Source organism: Macrobrachium rosenbergii, chromosome 22 (assembly GCF_040412425.1).
Source record: "Macrobrachium rosenbergii isolate ZJJX-2024 chromosome 22, ASM4041242v1, whole genome shotgun sequence".
In the NCBI taxonomy this organism is placed as follows: Eukaryota; Metazoa; Arthropoda; class Malacostraca; order Decapoda; family Palaemonidae; genus Macrobrachium; species Macrobrachium rosenbergii.
This window is the reverse complement of record NC_089762.1, coordinates 24,100,891-24,120,857: the sequence shown is the minus strand read 5'-3', so window position 1 is coordinate 24,120,857 and position 19,967 is coordinate 24,100,891. Positions and strand designations below refer to the sequence as shown.

At 39.9% G+C, this 19,967-nt stretch overlaps 2 long non-coding RNA genes across 4 annotated transcripts in view; one reads left to right on the top strand and one right to left on the bottom strand.

Moving 5' to 3' along the window:
• LOC136850662 (uncharacterized) overlaps window positions 1-19,967 on the bottom strand; it is a 352,695-nt gene that overhangs the window by 59,696 nt on the left and 273,032 nt on the right. The window lies entirely within an intron of this gene.
• Window positions 14,339-17,173, top strand: LOC136850385 (uncharacterized). Its single transcript, XR_010856610.1, has 2 exons — window positions 14,339-14,476; window positions 15,784-17,173. It is a non-coding gene; the product is annotated as an uncharacterized lncRNA (long non-coding RNA).

Genomic DNA, 19,967 nt, shown 5'->3' with positions numbered 1-19,967 from the left:
ATGATGGGTAGGCCGGCCCATTGCACCTTAATCTGGCACTAATCCTTGGACGGTAGGAGCCGTCCACGCCCCAACCTTCTCCTCCCTAACGGTGTCCTGTGGCTGTCAGTGGCCATTGATCCACTCTAATCCAAGCACCATGGTCCTGTGAGAGAGGAAGAGAGAGCGAGAATCACCGTTTCCAGGAAAAGGGGATTAAGATCTGAGGGGGAAGGAGGAAGGGGCTTTAGATGAGGACTAGCGAACCCCAAATCCCGGAGGGTCTAGCTGACCTGACAAACAGTTCTGTTCTCTTTGGTTATTTGGATGGCTTTGTACTAGATATGCAGATGCAATCATGCCATCTGCACATTCTTGTAGCATAGCTCCCCACACAAGTAGACATGTTATGCCTTTAATTGGGCAAGCATGCCTGCCTCAGCAAGTCACTTGCATCAAATTGCTGCTCCTCTTCTTATGTTTCTCTCAGATGTCTTGTTTAATTAAATCAAGTTTGCAAACTTCTGCGCTGACATTAATGATAATGGAATTACGTTAATCGCAGAAGGGGTTGACTACTCTCAGTCAAGTCTTATGATCATCAGTCAGTTACAGAGGCAGCAGCTGCAAAGTACTTAATACTAACATTTTTATGAATTTACACCTTACGTTAAGTGCCATTGGCCATGGGCTGATCCATCATCAAATAATCATGTTGTGAGACAATTATACAGTCTAAACTAAGGTTATTTGGTTAACAAAATTTATTCATTATACTGTTAGTTTAATTACATCAAGGTTTGCAAATTCATGCTGTTAGTTTTGCCTTGAGAAGGCATCAAATTGGGAGTACAGTGTGGGCTTACGTTAGGGGGTGCCAGGGTACTAAACGCAGCTGGCACTGTGCCATGTGGCACGAGTGCTCAGGAGTTGAAGACTGAACAATGTTTGCAATTGCAATTTTATCAGTTATCAAAGAAAAGATAGCCTCAAGGAAGGAAGTAATCTCAGGGGTTACGTTCAGGAATGGGAAGTCTGGGCACTGCTCTCTGGAAGTAGGCCAGGCTATTCCGTGTCTCTGGGATTATGACATGGTGTTTGGATAGAACATTGGCAATCTTATTGTTGGTGCCTTTGATATGCTGTATTTTCCAGTTATAGTCCTGCAAATCTAGGCACCGACGCATTAAGCACTTATTTTGATTCCTGAACGTAGTGAGATACTTGAGGGGGTTATGGTCCGTGAGGATGGTCAAGCAAAATTTATGATTTGCATGGCAAGATCCAAAATGCTTCATAGCAAGGATCATGCCAATGAGCTCGTTCTTGATTTTGCTGTATCTGGTCTGGGCTTGGTTGAACTTTTTGGAATCATAGGTGACCGGGTGCCGAATGCCATGGTCTTCCTGGAAAATAATAGCACCAAATCCTATATCGCTAGTGTCAACTGCGAGGTTGAATGGTTACTCATAGTTCGGGGTATGAAGAACAGGTTGGCTGGTTGGCTGGTGAGTGTGGCTTTTAGATGGTCATGTGCCTTTTGGCACTCGGGTGTGCATCAGGTGGTTTGGTTTCCCTGAAGAGGTTTGTGATGGGTGCAGCCGTGTCAGCGAAATTTGGGATGAACCTCCAGAAGTATTGCACCATTCCCAAAAATAGCCGAAGGGTCCCTTTTCACATCTGGATGCGTCATCTCAGCTACTTCAAATTAGCACTTCTTCAGGTTTATGACCAATTTCGCTTGTTGCAGGGCAGCTAACACTTCCTTAAGAATGCTCAGTTGTTCTTCCCAGGAATTAGCTAGATTAAGATGTCATCTAAGTACACGAATCAATTCCTTATTCCAGCCAGGACCTTGTTCATGAGGTGCTGAAAGCAGCTTGGGGCATTCTTAAATGCCAAATGGCATGACCTTACACTGGTACATGCAGTCCGGGGGCACGACTCCTTTGTCAGTGGCACCTGCCAGTACCCCTTCTCTAAATCAATCTTGCTGAGGAACGGGCACTGCCGAAGGCACCTGTCCAAGTATACTCCAATCCATGGCAGGGGGTATGGCTCTGGTTTGGTAACCTCATTCAGCTGGCGAAAATCGATGTGCAATCGATCTCCACCCACTTCCTTCGGTGCTAGAACGACGGAGGAGGACCACTGGTTTCGGCTCTCCTCTATAAGGCCCAGGTCAAGTTGTAGCTGGACTTCTTGTTGGATCCTTTCCGCTCGCTGCGGATTGAACTGGTAGTAGCCTTGGGCGATGGGAGTGCTGTTTTTGTGCACGATGATCGTGTGCTCAGTCACATCAGTGCCTCCCAATTGATCCTGCATTGTTAGTGGATACTGTTGCAGCAGTCGCACAATATCCCGGCATTGTTGATCAGTCAAGCTTGACGTGATCGGTTCTATGTTAACCAGGAGCTCGGAGTTGGTGGTTGGAGGCAGCAAGGCGGTGAGGGTGCCCACCATCGCAATAGGGCCAGGCGCTGTTGGTTCCGGTTCCTGGCAGTGGTAGGGTATCAGCAGATTTATGTGGAGCCATTTTGCACGCCTCTTTCCAAAGTCAAGTGGGTAGCTCAGGGCTCCTCTCTTCTGCAGTACTCGGTGGGCCAACGTGAACTGGATTTCCAAGGGGCACGTGGCACAGGTACGGAGAACCAGGACTTTGTCGCCGACCTCGAAAGCTTGTGCTGTTGCACTTTTACCTAATCTTAGTTTCACCCGTTCCTGCATGGCCTGTTCCGTAGCTTGCGCATCCACCCAAGTACCCATAGTTTCTTCTAGATATTAGGGAGTTCCTCCAGCCAATTAGCACATTCTGGTTTGGCTCAGGCCTCATACAGTATGTCGAGGGGGCCCCTCGTTGAATGGGCATTAAAGAGTTTGAAGGGGCTATACTTGAGCGTTTCTGTGGGCGCCTGGTGGATGGCGAAGAGTGCGCAAGGGAGGTTCTCTTCCCAAGTTCCTTCCCCTTCATGCTCGAGTTTAGTTAATGTGGTGCCCAGGATTTGGTGGAAGTGCTCCACAATCCCTTGGCTCTCAGGATGGTGAGGCGTGGAATGTATGTGGCTCACCATGCTACTTTAGAACTCCTGCAACTTGAAGTGTTGCCCTTGATCTGTCTGAATCATGGAGGGAACCCAAAATGGTAGAACTCGATGAGGGCCTTCACGGCATTTTCCAAGCTCTCACCTCACACGGGAATGGCCTCAGGGTAGCGGGTGAACCTGTCAATGATGGTTAGGCAATGGTTGTTGCCGCTTTTGCTCTTGATGAGCCCTTGGGGCATATAATAGTCAATGACGACCCCTTAAAGGGGACACCGATGGAGGGTATGTTTCTCATGGGTGCCTTGGGGATGACTTCATTTGGGCGTCCAGTGATCTGGCATGTGGGGCATGAGGATACGAAAGCCTTCACCAACTCCTCATGTTGGGCTAGAAAAACTTCCCCATCAGGGCCATCGGAGTACGGGTGACCCTGAAGTGTCCTCCGATCCCGTCTTGAGCCAGTTGGAGGAACTTTGGCTGAAGGGCACGACGTACTACTACCAGTTGATGAATTACTTGGGCAGGCTCGTGCTGTCTCCAGGGTAATTACCCAGTAGAGTATGTCGTTGTCTATCAGGTAGGCGTCCTTCGCAAGATCCAGAAGTTCCTCCTTGATCATGTGGGCGTCAGTGAGGAGGCGTCGTAGGTGAGGGTCTTCCTTCTGTGCCCTTATCAGTTCCTCCTGGTACAGCCCTGGGGCGGAAGCGTCCGCACCCATGATGAGGAGAGCGGGTGCCACAGGCGGACTGGTAGAGCCCTGCATGGTGTCGGGCGGAGACAACGGCCATGGCAGCAGCAGAGGGGCAGGACAGGCTTGGAGGGGGTCTGCTGGGTTGTTGGAGCCGGGAGAGGATTCATCTGGCAGTGGGGGCAGGTGTAACTGGAGGCTGAGCCAGCTCTGGATACTTTGGCCCAAGAGGAGTGGGTACATCACTGCGATCAACATAACCACCCCAAACAGGTGTTTGCTTTTGTGGGAGGATCGCTGGTTGGGACATCCTCAATTCAGTTATTCAGCCAGCCAACCCTCACTTGTTCATCTTTGTTGATAATGGCACCCAGGGGCACCTGATCCTTGGAAATGATGTTGACACGCGCACCCATGTCGACTAGCTGTGGCCATTCTTGGGGTGGTAAGTAGCCATTGGGGGTGTGATAAGCACATACGTTCTGGTTGCCAACTTCAAAGGGTTGGCCACCTAGGGCAACATTCACTACTGCCTTTGGGGGGGAGTACTTTCTGCATCCTCGGAAGGTGGCAGATCAATGGCCTTTCTGACTGCAGTCTACGCAGAGGGCGTCATAATAAGACCTTGCCGGGGCGGACCTTGAGGAGGACGTGGCAGTGCCAGGAGCAGACTTCCCATGGGGAGGGGGGCCTGTCAGTTTGTCTGGAGGGTTGCTTCGGGGGCGTGTCAGCCTTGGAGTGGCATTGCTTAGTGGAATGGTAGCTCTTCTTTGCAATGCTGGCATAGTAGGAGACCATTCTTCGAGTGGTGCGACCCGTAGACGTTGCTCAGTGGGTGGATCTTCCGGTTCAGGGAACTTGTGTCGGGGTGGAATGTGTCCCACTCGTCCGCAAGGCAGCAGCAGGCACTGAAAGTCTGAGGACGCTGCCCACACAAGAACATCACGAGTTTGTTGGGGGTGTAGGACATGAGGTCCTCAAGCTGCATCCGCTCTCTAAAGGTTTGGAAATACCTGCACTCTAGGGCTTCCAACCAGCGATTGTAGGCTCTGTTCTTACGATACGACCATTCGGACCAGGTCTGACCTGCCTCCTTCAGGAGTTGGCACCACCGCTGCCTCCAGTGTTTGGGCGTGATCTCATACGCCCTAATTACAGCTCATCATACCTCATTCAGGTTGCCCTTGTTCCTGCTGTCTAAAGCACAGCAGGCGGCCAAGGCGTTGCTGTCCAAATGTTTAGCAAGCATCAAGGTTATTTCGGAGGAAGAGAGGGAGTATGTCATTACGAGGTCCTCCATGTGATCAAGTCATTCTTCAGGCTTGTCCTCAGCCCACTTCGGGATCAATGGATGGATGAAAGGTAGGGAGGAATGGGAACTCGTGGAAGGGTTTGGACTGGCCAAGGAGTGCCAGGTTAGGCATCTACAGAAGCTCATCTAGCTTGCGCAACCTCAAGTTCCTTCTCCTTGAGGGTGAGCTCATGTCGTCGTTCTTCCTCTCTCACTTGTCTTTCTTCTTCCATTTTCTTTCCTTCTTTCTTTCATTTTCTGTTGTTGTTCCTCTTTCAGGAGCTTAAGCTGTTCATTGGTCTCGTGGAGGAGTTCATTTCCCTTTAGCCATGCAATCTTCCCCATCTCCATGATGGCTTTGTGCTCTTTGAGCGCCATGTTGCTTCAGAGTTGGACAGTGCAGGCACTAGCATGGGAGTTGGCACTTCTTCAAATGGCATTCAGGGTGCGTGTTCCGGAGAACTCAAGGTTCGTTCAATGAACGAGGATAACATGCACACAGACGGTACTGGCTATAGTGCAGAGGTTATAGGTTCAATCAATCATCAAGAAATCAATCAACCAAAATACACGGGGCTTTTGGGGTGCCTCATGTGGGGCGGTTGTGTCCCGTAGATCTCTCAGTCAATCAATTCTGGCACTCAACGCGAGAGGGGTAACACTGGGGGGCGGGAGAGGTACTACAGAATTCACTGCTGTTATGCTATTTAAATAGCTCATCATGAGCAGGTTCATCAATCAACCAAGGGGGTCTTGTCATGAGTGTGTTCATCAATCAATGAAGGCAGCTCATCATGATTATGTTCATAAATCAATAATCAATCAGAAAATAGGGGGTAAGCCTCAATGGAGCTTTAATAAGGAGAGAGATGTAAATTATTATCAGAGGTGGCTTACTCGTGGTTGGGGTTTTTTTTAACTTTAGTTTTACCTCTTTGGTATACAATTAAAATGTGTCCTATATCACGAATGAATGAGATGAATGAAATGTGTAAACGATCGTTTTGGTAGGAGAGCATAATGGAACTTCCGAGTCTTATAAGGGGATTTTGGAACTTTAGCAAACAACACGACACTTTTCGTTCAATCTCTCAACAGACTGGGCTTCTGTGCATGCTCGCCTCATTCAGAGCAAGCGCAGCTCTTCTGTCAAGAGGTAGGGGTGAAGGAGTGAGGCTGCATCACCTCTCGTCTCGTTCTCTCAGAATCTCAAGTCATTCTCTCTCATAGGCGCCGGACAGCAGCTCCCTTTTAGAGTCTCTGACCCATGGGTCACAGATGCATGATGGGAGTTGAAGCCATGCAGTTCCCACGGTCCCAGATCCATGATGGGAGGTAGGCCCATGCAGTCCCCATGTGGCATCGCACCTTAATCTGGCGCCAATCCTTGGACAGTATTTTCTCCTTTCTAATGGTGTCCTCTGGCTATGCCGGTGGACGTTAATCAGCTAATACAAACGGCAGGTCCTCTGAAAGAGGAAGAGAGAGCGAGAATCACCATTTCCAGGAAAAGGGGGATTAAGATCTGAGGGGAGGGAGTACCTTTAGATGAGGACTAAGGAACTGCAAATCTGGGGGGGGCCAGGTTCTAGTTGACCTGACAAACAGTTCTGTTCTCTTTGGTTATTCGTTTTATTCTAATTTGAGGCGAGTGGGATGGCTTTGTACTAGATATGCAGATGCAATCATGCCGTCTGCATATTGTTGTAGCATTTTTTATATATATATATATATATATATATATATATATATATATATATATATATATATATATATATATATATATATATATATAGAAGGACAGGGTGACAAGGAGATAGCCGGTCATCAAAAGGTGATACATTTATTGCCGACGCGTTTCGTAACAACATAGTTACATCATCAAGGCTAAAAGAAAACAACACAAATTAAAAACACATGGAATATAACTTTGACTTTAAGAGTCTCAACAAATTATACCAAACTTACATTAAAACAAAACAAGATTTAAAAGCACCTGCTAGACTAAAGGCTGAAGGCTTTATGATTCGGAAAGGAGGAGAAGCAGCGAAGAAAAACGGCTCAAGCCAGAAACAACTGTATAGAGGTGGTGCGATTGTTCAACTTAGGCACTAACTGCTTAATAAATAATGACTCTAAGATAAGCAGTTCGTGTAAACGGCTTGTTTGGCCCAAGACAGAGAAGTCAGAATAGTTAATGCTGGTGTTACAAATTTTTGTGTGATTTCTGATATTAGAAAATTCGGGATTGGACAATCTGCAGCCAGTACGATGGCTGACACCATTACAATGAATCAGCTCTGACCTTGAGCAATCGCTTAGTCAAACCTCGTAAGTCCCCAAATTACATCTGGGGCAAGTATATTTATATACGACTGAGGATTGCAATAATGGGCAGATTTTGTCTTTAAATTTAAAAAGTGATCCTATTGTGGGATTTTTGGAATTAAAATAACTTGCAACATATTAAAGTGTTTTCAATTGCAGACTTGAGATTCCTTCTAAATTTGTCATCTTGGATGTATGGAATACTGGCATACAGTTTCTTTCGTGGAACAGTACTTATGGAAGGGAGTCTGATAGTTTCTTATTTAGAAAATTCTTGCAATGTCTGAAGAAAACATGTGAGGGAAACCAGTTATCGGTAAAATATTTATACAAGAATAAAATTTCTTTATGATATGAATCCCAGGAAGAGGTTAAAGAGTGTAAGCCCGATGAAGCAAGGTAAAAATTGAATTGAGTTTAAAATGATAAAAACAAGCACTATAAAAGTTTGAACCCAGACCTGAGAAAGTCTTTTTTCTAAAAACGGTGCTTGTTTTTATCATTTTAAACTCAATTCAATTTTTACCTTGCTTCATCGGGCTTACACTCTAACCTCTTCCTGGGATTCATATCATAAAGAAATTTTGTTCTTGTATAAATATTTTACCGATAACTGGTTTCCTCACATGTTTTTCTTCAGACATTGCAAGAATTTTCTAAATAAGAAACTATCAGACTCCCTTCCATAAGCACTGTTCCACGAAAGAAACTGTATGCCAGTATTCCATACATCCAAGAGACAAATTTAGAAGGAATCTCAAATCTGCAATTGAAAACACTTTAATATGTTGCAAGTTATTTTAATTCCAAAAATCCCCTTACAATAGGATCACTTTTAAATTTAAAGACAAAATCTGCCCATTATTGCAATCCTCAGTCGTATATAAATATACTTGCCCCAGATGTAATTTGGGGACTTACGTAGGTTCGACTAAGCGATCGCTCAAGGTCAGAGCTGATTCACATAATGGTGTCAGCCATCGTACTGGCTGCAGATTGTCCAATCCCGAATTTTCTAATATCAGAAATCACACAAAAATTTGTAACACCAGCATTAACTATTCTGACTTCTCTGTCTTGGGCCAAACAAACCGTTTACACGAACTGCTTATCTTAGAGTCATTATTTATTGCAGTTAGTGCCTGTTGAACAATCGCACCAACCTCTATACAGTTGTTTCTGGCTTGAGCCGTTTTTCTTCGCTGCTTCTCCTCCTTTCCGAATCATAAAGCCTTCAGCCTTTAGTCTAGCAGGTGCTTTTAAATCTTGTTTTGTTTTAATGTAAGTTTGGTATAATTTGTTGAGACTCTTAAAGTCAAAGTTATATTCCATGTGTTTTTAATTTGTGTTGTTTTCTTTTAGCCTTGATGATGTAATCTATGTTGTTACGAAACGCGCCGGCAATAAATGTATCACCTTTTGATGACCGGCTATCTCCTTGTCACCCTGTCCTTCTATGTGCTGTGGCTCCGCTTATATATATATATAACGTATTCTGTCTATATATATATATATATATATATATATATATATATATATATATATATATATATATATATATATATATATATGGTGTGTATATATATATATATATATATATATATATATAGTGTGTATATATATATATATATATATATATATATATATATATGTGTGTGTGTATATATATATATATATATATATATATATATATATATATATATATATATATATGTGTGTGTGTTTTATATAATATATATATATATATATGTGTGTGTTTATATAAATATATATATATATATATATATATATATATATATAATAAAGACAAAATCCACGAAGGAAAGAGAAACACTGGAGTGCTGCAAGGCCTTTCGTCTGGCGTCCTATACGTAGCAGACTAAAGAAATATAAAAGTAAGTTTACAAAGAAAGCTCATATAATGACAGATGGGGATTAAAAAGGAAAAAAAACCATGTGCCTGGAATCCAACACAATTGAAGAATTAGAACTGCCGAAAAAGGATTAAATATTTAAGAGGTTTTGCAGAGGACTAGGATCAACTGTTCTGAAGCAGGGACAGGATAATTAAAAGATTATACAAGGAGGTGACTCACCACCAAAAAATGTTGGTAATAAAGAAAAATTCTTTTTTTTTAATGATTTTTTGCAAGATGAACATTTTTACAATTAAAAAGTTAATATTAAACACATGAATACATAGAAAATATATATATAAGGTAACTAATTTATAATTAAGTCAGTGATTTTATCTTTTAGGTCATTCTTGAACATTTTTCCAATAAAGGGTCCAAATAATACATGCCAAGGCTAAGGTTAAAATTACAGCTGGAAGTAACCTGTATAATAGCAGACTGGTTAACAGTATAGTGAGCAAATCCTACTGGTCCTTTTTGAATGATGCATAATGTTGGCATCACTAGTTTTCTTGAAGTGAAATCTTTCGATTTGGCAATCGCTGAACTTTGTCTAATTTATCCTGTGAGAGTTTTCACTTAAATGAATGATTATAGCATTGGAGAATTATCCAGTTTTGACTGAATACTTATGTTGCTTAACACGTACATCTAAATCTTTGCTAGATTGACCAATATAAAATGAGGGGCAGTCGAAACATGGAATTTTATATATTATTTTGTTTTCTTTAGGGCTATTTTTTGTTAATAATCCTTTTAGTGTGTTATAATAGGAAAAAACGAGGTCGACATTAAAAGATTTTAACAATGATTTTGTTTTCAAAAACACTAAAATAAGGCAGGCTAAGAATGTTTTTAAGGGTTTCTTTTTCCATGTTACTTTCACTATAACACTTTTTGTGGGCTTTATTAGAACAAATATCTAGTATATGTGTAGGATAACATAAATTTGTCGCTATTTTTCTAATGTATTCAATTTCTTTATCCAAATACTGGGACTGACAATCGCAAAGCTCATAAAAATATAAAGGAAAAAATTGAGATTTTGATATTAGGGTGATGACCTGAATAAAAATCGACGTAAGTTAAGTTATTGGTTGGTTTCCTATAAATACTGAATTTGCACTGAAATGGTTCTCTATGTATTAAAACATCTAAGAAAGGGAGGCAATTTTCTTTTTCTAATCCTACAGTAAAACTTCCTAAATATTTAGCCCTGTTTTGGCAGTTCTACTAATTCTTCAACTGTGTTGAATTCCAGGTTCATATTTTTTCCTTTGTAATCCCCATCTGTCATTTATTTGATTTTACGCCAGTCGAAAGGCCTCGCAGCACTCTAGTGGTTCTCTTTCCTTCATGGATTTTGTCTTTATTTATATATCCATCGCATTCCATATTTTCGTGATTCTGTTGCACACACACACACACACACACACACACACATATATATATATATATATATATACTGTTTATATTTATACTATATATAATTTATATATACTGTATATGTATGTATATATATGTATATATATATATATATATATATATATATATATATACACACACATACATACATATGTGTATAACTGAATCTCTGCTAAGTAAAGGACGACATCGAAAGGCCTCACAGCACTCCATTGTTTCTCTTTCCTTTGTGGATTTGTCGTTACTTAATGTGTGTATATATATATATATATATATATATATATATATATATATATATATATATATATATATATATATATATATATATATATATATATATATAATAGTCAAGTAAGGGCAAAAACACATTATATATATATATATATATATATATATATATATATATATATATATATATATATATATATATATATATATATATATATATATATATATATATATATATATATATATATATATATATATATATAATAGTCAAGTGGGGCAAAAACAATCAAAACACAAAACTTTCATTTTTCCTCTATTTGATTTTTTATTTCCAGTTAAACCTTTTCATATTTATCAATATTCAATGTTAAGTAAATCATGAAAAGGAATTGAGCCTAGGACCTTTAATCTTTTTTAACAATATTTTTTGATGATTTATTTTTATCCTGAAATGGGGTAAAACAAAATCACATCGAGGCAAGAACAAATCATGTTTATTTTTGGCTAAAGAAACATGTGTAAGAAACTAAAATGCGTTTTTCCATACAAAATGGAAAGTTTAACATGAACAAAAGTTAAATCATATCAAAAGATAACAAAAAAGTGTATATTTTGGTATTTGATTGTGAAAAAAAATTTTCATTACAATTTCCATAAACAAAACGAAAATCATTTCTCTGGTATGAATTGTAAATCATGCATACTCATGCTATAATTCAATTAACAAATCCTTTTCTATCTTCTTTAGACGAGCATATGCCATTTCATCTGGGAATCTAAAGAAACCTTTCTTCACCATAAGTTCTTCTGGCCCGTAAAAATGTACGTTGTATCAGCAATATCAATGTCCTTTTTGTCCTTGTTCCGCTCAATCCAGGTCCATTCCTTGGGATTGCTGGAGATATTCTTCTTTTGTAGGAAATGAACTTGAGCTCTCGTTACTGTGCCGCCTTTATCGTTTGCAAAGGTTTTTAATATTTTTCCCCAAAAATAAATCATTCGTGGTTCAGTGTAGTACTGTATACTGCATAGTACTTTCCAACAGAATCTTCTGATATTACAGGAATGCCTGTTTCTGTTGGAGCTGGTACCACTTCATGTTCACATTCCATGTCGCTTTCATCTTTATCCAAACTGAAACTTACGTCATCAGCAGAATCACTTTCCAAGTTTATTTCTTCATCTGTTGTTGTGCTGTCGGAAAGTGGTTCAGGATCCTTTTTCTTTCTCTTGCTTAACTTCATATTCATTCTTCCTTTCGGAACCAGATGACTTGTAAGCTCCTTACTGCATTCTCCTTGAGTGATAATTTGGCTATGCATGTTGATTTTTCTTCTTGTGAGAGGATGTGTTCCACTACGTCCTCTGGAATTCAAAATCTCTTCCAGTGAAGTTTCCTTTTCCTTTGCTACCAACAGGATATTAAACTTCATTCCTGTTGAGCCCTTTGCTTGAATTTCATTGACGAGATCCGTCCAACTCAAATTTTTAGCATAAAGTGTTCCTCGCTGCTGAATATCCTTCTTAATATCTTCAAGAAGTGCATCTTTATCAGTGGGGCCTTGAACATCCAGCCAGTGACTACAGCCTGGTGATCCTTCTTGAGCTATGGTTGATGGATCAAAAAGACGCTTGTCTACATCTGCTCCAGGCACTAGCGTTACTTCTTGGCTAGTGAAAGTAGATCTCTGTGAAACATCCTGCTGAATTGCTGATGATGGAATCAGTTGTGAGTCGTTGATGCCTGCCTCCTTATCAGTCATAGCATCCAATACCACAGGATTATTTTCGTCATCTTTTGGGCGCCCTCTGTCCAGCCATGTTTTGAAAGTTTTCAATTTCACAGGACAAAGGCGATCTTTATTATACTTTTCTGAATTCAAAGGATATATTCCAGTAGCACGAAAACCTGCCTTTACATTGTCAGTCGAAAGACCCTGCTTCCAGACACTGCACAGCATATTCACAAAGCCACATTTTTTTTGTAATGGCACTCGTGCCCCTGTCTGATGTACATGCTGTTGCAGTGCTGCATCATAGTATGATTTTAAAGGCGCAAAGCAAGCAACGTCTAATGGTTGTAACAGATCTGTACAATGTGCAGGAAGCTTGATGATACTGATATTTTCACTTTTTGCCACTAGTATTGTCTCTACAGATGTATGGCTGAGATGCCCATCCAAAATCAGGAGAAGAGGGCGAGTGTCTTTTGTTTTCTCTAAGAAACCTTTGAAGAAGTCCTCAAAAAATCGTACGGGTCATCCAGCCTGACTCTGATAGAGCATATTGAGTTTCTGGTAATGCTGCAGTTCCAACCCATGATGTTTAAACATGTCAGTCAGTCCTTGGAAAGGACAAATACTTATTTCACTCAAATACAAAAGGATTTATTATGCTTTGAAGGGACACTATATGACAAAAAATATTATCGGGGAAATAAAAAATCAGTTTTGGGGTAAAAGCTGCTCACACTTGGGGAACAAAAAATCAAGTCTGGGGCAAGAAAAAATCAGTAATTTTGATTTTTTCTTACCCCAGACTTAGCCATTAGTATGGTGCAAAAAAAAATCACCTCCCCCCCCTGGGAGCGGGGTCAGGGGTCATAGAGCAATACACAGGGGCTACCGGGGGGCCTTGTGATTCTTTCTTACCCCAAAATGAGCTTGGCCTCTGCGAATGGGGTGAAAAAAAAATCAAACTTCTTATGAGCTACTTTGAAGTTTTGCTAAATTTTTTCCTTAAACTTTTGGAAAAAATTATCCTGGAAATATGCATAAAAGAAATGTTATGTAATATACACATGATAGTAATTACAAAAAGGCATTCTAACAACAAATCACCTAAATATGATGATTAATTAGGGAGAAAGGTATAAAAAGGGGTGATTCTTTCTTGCCCCATCAACCCCTATATTTTTTCTTACCCCATTTTACTATATATATATATATATATATATATATATATATATATGTGTGTGTGTGTGTGTGTGTGTGTGTGTGTGTGTGTGTGTGTGTGTGTGTGTGTGTGTGTGTGTGTGTGTGTGTGTGTGTGTGTGTGTGTGTGTGTGTGTGTGTGTGTGTGTGTGTGTGTGTGTGTGTGTGTTTGGGCATACTATGATATATCTCAGTACGTAAGACCAACTGAATCATTACGGAGTGGACTATCAGAATAAAATTTCGTAAATATTGGGGTTTACCTGTCATTTGGCTTTTGAAATGCATATAAGCCTTTTTCAAATTCGACGAAATAGTGCAACATGAAATGTTAGCCAGGACATTAAGCGGGCCTTCACTGAATTTAAATTACGTATTTACGACTGATTCCCTGTGTCTCACATCGCCCACACAGATTACTATTAAAATTCAAGGTTTCACGTCACATGTTAGGTGCATAAACCCTCACCAGAGGGCTCTACTCACACCAAATAAATACCGAATCACAAGAGTCACTGACCACTGACCGTTGATTACTGAAAGCAAGTCGTCCTGATTGAAGATCACTGTCAGGAGGAAACATGAAGAATCTCTTGATTACCACATGGATTGCTTTCCTCTTTCACCCTTATGGGATATCGGCCGTAAGTATCGGTTTCATCTAATTTGCAATTTCGAGAAAGACTGCTAGTTATTTGAGTAATATATGACTTTTTTCTCTAAAACGTTTTCCCGATTCGATTTCGCTGACAGCTGCCATCAAGTTATAGTCACTTTTTATAACAATATTTTTGCAGTATCATTTTTGTTGTTAGTGAGGTTACCTGAACACGCTGTAGTAAAGCCTTAAAGAAGCAAAGAATATGGGGAAGGGGGAAGAAGTTAAGTCCAAATTAAGAGAATATGACGCAATCTGGTTCTCTGCCTTTCGAACAACCATTTCCTCATTAAGGGAGGACTTGTGCCGTGTAGTTTTTCCAGGTAGATTATCCATTCATAGAGAGAGAGAGAGAGAGAGAGAGAGAGAGAGAGAGAGAGAGAGAGAGAGAGAGAGAGAGAGAGAGAGAGAGAGAGAGAGAGAATATGAAAGTTCATCATTAGATTTAAGTAAACAAATGCTCGGATGTAACAGCAAAATCATTTTGGCATAGTTCGGGATACGAAAAGAAACAGAATCGCTGAAATCACAATAAGGCAATCTGGGAAGGTCTAACGTGAAATGAGGCTTGCTTTCAACAGGGTCCTCAGTTTAGTCGCTTATTGATCGTGTCAGAGTTTTTAAAATAATTTTCAGAATAATAATAGGATAACAGGGCGGAAACACAATCACCGTAATCGGTGTCCTGCTAGATGATTATTACTGCTGTACCTTATGATCATTATTAACTACTTTAGCAGCAGAAGTAGTAGCTGTAGCAGTAACAAAGGTAACCGCCGTGTGTTAATTATAGTAATATTCCTGATACTGCTTGCTGTATTGGGTCTTTTGGACTTAAAGTTGGACATTTTTGCTATTTGTCAACCATTACTTAATGACTACAGCTACCTTTCCTAACCCAGCGTGAGTTGAATAAAATCTTGATCTTTAGAAATTTATCTCCAGATCTCAGTCTTTCATATTTTGTCATCTTTTTGTCTGACTACTATCTTATGGTTTTGTCACTGGGCTACAACTTCAGTGAATAAAGTTACAGACCACTTGAACTATATAAGTTTTTTTGAGGTATGCTCAATGTACAGAAAATCACTGAACATAAAATAAGAAACACTCGTAACTTAGTTCCAGTCCTTGGTAAGAATGATCTCACAACTCACTGTATTTTTCTCTCAACGATTTGTTGTTCAGAAATGCGTCTTTCAATACTGATTCCATTTTGATCTTATATATATACCCTGACCATTACTTTTTTTATATGTCATACCTATGATGTGATTTTCTTGTCTTTTTCAGGCCTGTCAACAAGCTTTCAGTCAATCCTCTGGAACGTTTGCCAGTCCTAATTATCCTAACGGCTATCCATCTTCGACCACCTGCTCTTATGTATTTAATACTGGATCCAAAATTTCCATAACTTGTCAGAAATTTGATCTTCAGGGACGGAACGCCTTAGGAAGTTGCCTAGACTTCTTACAGATCAATGATACTAACATTCTGTCACCTAAATACTGTGGCACTTCAGGTCCACAGAGTTACAATTCCACCACAGCTAGTGTGTCAGTCATTTTCCAGTCCGATGCTAGTATAAACAGGCCTGGGTTCAATTGTACTTATAAAAATGTTAACACAGCCGCAGCAACAACAACAACAACAAAACCAACAACAACAACAAAACCAACAACAACAACAACAACAACAAAACAACAACAACAACAACAACAACAACACCAACAACAACAACAACAAAATCAACAACTACCTCTAGTACTGCTGTCCCAGACTTGCTGCAGAAGGCTCTCAATGCATACAACAGTGGCTCTTGCTCTACAAGCACACAAAATAAATGTGGGTGTACTAACCCTGTTTCACAATTCTACAGTACCATCACTGGTAATTACCGGATTGTGGCAGCTACTGGCATACCCAACCATGTATTTGAACAAGGCCAACAAAAGCCAAATCCGAACAAAGGCTGTGAGCACAGAAGCTTCATGGCCATCCCAGTGAATCCAGTCAAAGGCTCCACCTACAAAGCGTATGGAATGGGGCCTGTGGGAATTGCAATTTCTGGAGCGTTTTTCTACAACCATTTAAGCAGCCCTCAAGGAGACACTGCAGTTTTTAATGAGCAAGCTAGTTTTGACACCTGCAATGGACACAGCGACCAGAACTGTCGGTACCACTATCATGAGGTTCCTGTGTGCATAGCTGGTAACTCTAGCTGTGCAAATGTTGGTTACATGAGAGATGGGTTCTCTGTGTATACATTCTGCACCCATCCAACTAAAAACCGTTATCTCAAGAGTTGTTATTATAAGACAAGTGGAGATGGAAGTAATCAAAGCCATTATACCTTTAATACAACTGCCAAGAATAATGGTGACTGTGATTTGGATGAAGCCAACGGCTACACCTTTTCTGATCAACGTGGGTATGCTTACATCTTCACTGCAGACTACCCATTCATTATGGCTGGTTATTACGGAACACAGCTAAGCAACATTTGTTATTTGTATTAGCTAGATCATTCAAGTAGATGCTGTCATTTAGTATGAAATTATTTTGCTCTAAATTGAGGTTCATCCGGATAAAATATTTCCATACTGTGCATTGGAATAAAATTGTAGTGTATCAATAAATTGGAATCGCACTAAAAAATAAAAAAATTATCTTGCAAAGCCAACCCTCGAACTTTTAGATTAAAATAGCTGACCTTTTATCCAACATGTAATGAAAAATTTCATCAAATTCTTATGAGTCATGTCTCATAGTTAATGCTGTTTTAATACTATCAAATTTTTAATTACTGCAGTCTAAACAGCAACATCTTCATAAATGCTATATCTATTGCTTTTGTCAAATTTTCCAAGTTGTATGTCATAAGTCTATACAACATATCTAAGATACTTGATTTCTTCAAGCTTTTTGTATATGCTTTCCACTACAAAGGCTAAGACCATTATGAAGAGATACTGATATCCATGACAGGATTAGAGCGTGCACCTGATATGTCAGATGAGGTTATCCTAACCACTTGACCATGAAGAAGGTCATTGTGGCTATTGCAAATACATGTGAATCTGGCAAAAAAAGTGACAGTCAATCCCGATTAAGCTGACCTTGTTCCAGCAAACAGACCAGTAGTTTTATTGTACAGTATATACTTGAGGTACTTAGCATTTTTAGGATTGCTGTACCTTAAGAAATATATACACAATATGTAAACATTTTATTATCTGAGTTTTGATTTGAATTTAGTTTTTGCAGGAAACCGAGTTTTGTCTGCTAAAAAAAAATGCATAAAATCATCATTCTGTAAGAGTGACGTCAATACAGGATACTGAAAAGACAAAGAAAGCAGCAAGTATTATATGATGTGAATTCATATAAGCTGGAAATTGGGTCTGATTCCACTCCACACTTACTGATGTGGTCAAGTTCCAAAGACCAGGTTTACTACCCTCCCAGAAGCTGGCATTATCCGAAATTTAATGATGCCTGAGGGAACATTAAGTTTAATTTAAACTGTCAAACTAAATTTCTTTTTAATTATATTTCCATAATCATTCGTGATATAAACTTTTTGTAATAATATTTTACAAAACCTACACTAAAGTAAAAACCTTTTCAACTTAACCTCAAACATTCAAGCTTATGCTGCTTATGCTGACCTGACAATAACTCTGTAATGGTCAACTCATACATAGGATGCTCCGAGTACTATTATTTATTGTTGATATTTGATCCACTTTTAATGGTATGTGGACGAATGGTGGGTGGACGGAAATGTGCTTACAGCAGTAGGCCCAGAGGTGACCCAGGCCAAGTGAGACCGGTGTTGCTGGAGGCGAACAGGCATGTGATAGTGAGGGTGCTTCTTGACTAATTACCAAACTAGCTAGTTAAACCTGGATTCGGCCGCAAACCCAGGGCCTTGGTGGTTCCCTCCCCCATCCCCCCCCTCCTCAACACACAAAGAAATGTAATACCTGTGAAGAAAATCACTTGCTTATACGCCATACAGGCACTTTATACCATATGTTTGAATTTGTAAACGAGTATGGCCGCTAATAAATATTTTAAAATGCGTAAACGTTCCACACTTGTATTTATATAGATACCGAGCAATGTGCAGACACGGTACTACTATGAGATTCAGAGCCTTTGTCACGGTGTTTTTCCGGGAATAACTTTTTTTCTGTGGTTTGACAAAGATATTACTTAGCCATAGTATACTTTACATCCCTACCAAATTTCAGCAGCATTATTTATTACTTATATTAGAAAAAAGTATATTCATAAGAGTAAAATAAAGCAGCCGAAGCCAGTGGCGGAACACACTAATGTATGGGTTCAAAGTTATACGGGACGTAAACATATGACGTCCCGACTCCTCCCACAAGGTGATGACGACAAACAGCTGTCTCTGAAATTCTGAGTGAATATTCGTACCTTGTCAAGGCTTCAAGAATGGCGGCCAAGATAAGTCTTTGTCCCTGTGGTTGCAAGACAGCTTTTGTGATTCGACTTGCACAATTGTTTAGAAGTGAGGAGGCCCGTGTAAGCTTGGACAGGTAAATGAATAATAGGGCCCTTTTTTGGGTAAGGAGCACACCCGGACATCCAAGGCTACCAAGTTTTCGTCATTGTTCACTTCTATAAGGTGCAGAAAGATAATTATATGTGCTCTATATAGCAATAGTTGTTGATTTCTTAGTAAAATATAACTTGTGGAACAACATTAAAACTTGCTTTGCCAAAAAAAAAAGTCATGGGTTATAACACATCACTGAATGACCTCTATAGGTCCCAGTGCCATCCCTTTATCCTACGAAGACTTTGGCACTTCTATCCAGAAGAGGATGTCAGGGTCCTTCACCTATTTATTTCCTTTATAACTCTATCCCTTATTCTTTCCCTTTAACATTTCCATTCTTTACTTTTGATTATTACTCACATTTATTTTATGCCTTACCAAGGCCCCCATTTTACTTTAATCCCCTCTGCCCATGAAGAGTGCCATTGACAGATATGCCAACTGTATAAGTCCTACGACTTCCCTTGCATGCCTACCGAAGCATGATGCATTTAAAATACAATATGCAATTGCCATTAGTTATTATTATATGAGTGCCAAATTGGCACAGTGCCATTATTGTAGATGCTGGCAAATGACTCTGCCTGAGGAGTCACGCCCTCTTGCTACCTTTGCAGCCTTCTTGGGCTAATATGAACCTAGCTGTTTTCCATAGGCTAAGGAATGTCATTTTGGCATATTTATTCATCATGTTTTATTTGCAATTATTTTACTCTAAATCTGTCACCTATCCTCTTTGTGAATCTCTGTAATAAATCTCAAGTCTCAGACTCTCGACCTTGTTGTTTTATAGTGCCCAAATGGCACTGAGCTGTTGCTCGAGTATCGTGGGAACACTAAACTAAGCCCACGTTTACCTTATTGTAATGCAGACTAACTG